The sequence below is a fragment of the Haliotis rubra genome, unplaced genomic scaffold (assembly GCF_003918875.1).
Source record: "Haliotis rubra isolate DU_JTF1 unplaced genomic scaffold, ASM391887v1 Scf278, whole genome shotgun sequence".
Classification (NCBI taxonomy): Eukaryota; Metazoa; Mollusca; class Gastropoda; order Lepetellida; family Haliotidae; genus Haliotis; species Haliotis rubra.
In genome coordinates, this window is record NW_025766869.1 from 1136999 (window position 1) to 1140525 (window position 3527).

Consider the following 3527-nt stretch of genomic DNA (forward strand, 5'->3'; position numbering starts at 1 on the left):
AATATGACATATGTTGCATTTGACCACTTTCTAAAATGGCATTGTGTATTTTCATTTCTCTATGTCTTCACCAGAAGTATTACTTTTAATTTAGTCTTCATTTTCAAATATTAAAGCAAAAGTACGCTTCGGCTGAACTGTTTCATATCCATTTTATGATCCTCGTTGTTTTGTTTAGGAGTAGATTTACATTATAAACTAATCTTAACAAATTTATTTCACTTCACGAAATAATCGTCCAACCTTTTCTGCTTCATAAATCTTCAGGTAGAAAACTGAAGACACTTTACCGTGAAGAAAAAGTTTAGATTTTTACGTATATTTATGGTGGTAGGACAATAGGCCCACAAGGACGTAACACCCTCAGACAAAACACCCCTAGGCTAAATGCCCCCAAGACAAAAAGCCCTCAACGGGTAGGACAAAAGGTCCTCAATGAAGAGATGTAATAGAATACCAACAAATCTTCTTCTTTTTTATATATAATACAATATAATATAACATTAAATAGCATATGTAATAGCACATACTTCAAAATGTAAATCACCAAGCACATAATGCTATTGAAACAATAGGCCAATTCAAAAATTTATTACAATCATCAAAACCACTGAATTTTAATATATTTGATAAAAACTTTGGTACACGTTTCTGCCAAATTATCCACTCAGACTCGGGTGCAGTGATTTGAAAGCGCACATGTTTGAACGGCACATTTCAGTTGATCCATTCTGTTCCTGTGGTCACCCTATGAGGATACTTTACATTACTTCTTTACTTGTCCTAATTATTCCAACATCAGATATCACATGTATTTTTACGAACATGGATATAATTTAAATTCTGTCCTAAATGGTAATCCAAACAAACATAAACTTGTAAATTCTTTTATCTGTCCATACTTTTATAATAAATTCAGATTGGTTTGATAAATGGTTAATGATGTTCAATACGCAGGTTCTTTGCTTTCCTATCATGCTGCATATTATTTAATATTTGTTTTATTCATGTTTGATTAAATACATATAATATTAAATTTTAACACACGTCATGTATACCCTGAGACGGGTAGTTCATTCTATATATCCTGGGTCAAGTAATGTGACCATTTCACAAGTGTGTGATGTGAGCTAATAAACAATGCTACATCGATAAATGACATATACGTCTAAATAAATCTAATATTTAATTACGGAATAGTATTTCCATGGTAATGCCGAAAGTTACAGACATACGGTGTCACGCTTGCGGTCAGTTTAACTTTTAACAATGCCACCTTTTGTACTTGATTGTACAATCGGGGATTAAGTCGATCAGTAATTAATGTCAACACTTTGATTGATGACATTTATGACGTCATCCGTTATACTCCATTCTTACTTCACACTGAACGATATATCTGAAGGTTAAAGAAAACTTGACACTTGAAATATCTAGACACGACAAACAAAACACGAGTCTTCATTGTCTGCTTAACTTAGATACAAGACTAAATACTTATATGTCGGTGTGTCTGGTTTTAGGAGGAGGGCCAGTTATATAGGTGTAGTTCTGTCTTTTAAATCCAAGTTCGTCTTTTAATCCAACCGAGTCCCAAAATTACGTCAGCGTGACTTGTGAATCATTGATGTGGTGCTTTTGGATATATAAGTTGATATTGGTAGGTATTTCCCTGTTAATATGTATTGTTACAATATGTGTTGGTCTATGTATATGAATATATTTAGAGTGGTTACGTATAAACTTCGTAAGTATTTGGATTCGATTCGTTTATTTAACACTGAAGAGACTGGACACACACATTGTCTTTATTTAACAAACAATATGTTTGCTTCTTGGTATGTATGTATGTATGTATGTATGTATGTATGTATGTATGTATGTATGTATGTATGTATGTATGTATGTATGTATGTATGTATTTACAGCAATATTCCAGCAACATCACGGCGGGGACACCAGAAATGGGCTTCACACATTGTACCCATGTGGGGATTCGAACCCGGTCTTCGGCTAACCACAAGGCTACCCCACCGCCCCGTATGTATGTAGGTAGGTATGTAGGTAGGTAGGTAGGTAGGTAGGTAGGTAGGTAGGTAGGTAGGTATGTATGTATGTATGTATGTATGTATGTATGTATGTATGTATGTATGTATGTATGTATGTATGTATGTATGTATGTATGTATGTATGTATGTATGTATGTATGTATGTATGTATGTATGTGTGTGTGTGTGTGTGTGCGTGCGTGCGTGCGTGCGTGCGTGCGTGCGTGTGTGTGTGTTGTAGTGTGTACTTAATGTCTGTTTATGACTGACTGACTGACGCGTTTTGCCGCTTTTAGCATAGCAACATGACACCAGAATGGGTAACATTGAATCCATGTAGGGATTCGAACCCGGGTCTTCGGCGTGACGAGCCAACGCTTTAACCATTAGGCTACCCCACCGCCCCGTATGTATGTAATGTATGTGTGTGTGTGTGTGTGTGTGTAGTAGTAGTAGTAGTGTGCAGAATCTACAGTTAACTGATTTGTGACACAATATTACATTTCTGTCTGACGATATCTTTAAGAAGAACTAACTGCAACATCACTTGAAGTGTGATTGACTTTATGTGTGTATTTGTGAGAGAGAGACGGAGGGAGTCAGTGAGTGAGTTGGGAATAACGCCCGGTGTCATTAAAGATACTTTGACACACAGATTCCACCTTCTATATTCTTTCTGTGTGCATGAAATGTTTTTGTTAAAACAAACAATTAAGAGGAAGCTATCGCCGTGCTTCCGTTTGTTCAAAGGCCAGGAATATTTGCAAGATTCTGGTGCGGCGACGAATAACACTCACTCATTAATACAAACTCTTATAGCGCAGTAAAATCATGATCATTGTTATTATCACCATCATCTTGTAGTACTTCACCTTTTCTTGACAACAGTATAGGAATCTAAAACGACGCAGCGTGCTATAATAAAGAAGTTGTCATCCATAAAATATCCTACCTTACTTGCATAATAACAATTATGTTTGGATTTCTTTGATGGGCATTTTAGAAGTTGAGTTGATGAAGAACGATGACAATTATTATGGATATACAACTTCTTTTATTCTGTGAAAGGCGACGTTTCGACATAGATCCTCATGTCGTTGTCAAGTATCTGACGACATTAGAATCTATGTCGAAACGTCACCTTTCACAGAATAAAAGAAGTTGTACATCCATAACATTATGATCGTGCTTCAATATGTTTGGAGCGCTGATCTCTATGAGAGGTTAAGTACGATGTAAGACAATGTGCATGTGTTGACAATGAAGTGTGTGTGTGTGTATGCGCGCGCGAGGGCCATTGTCTTAATCTGTGCTTTTCATATCTGTTTTTTATGCTGACGGAGTTTGTCGCTCAATTATGTAGCCGTTCATATACAAATTCATTGGATAACAAACATTCGAATAAGTGTCATGGTAGTAACAAATATGGCTCTTATATAAAGTACCATTTCAGACTTCCACTTCCGGTCATAATAATGG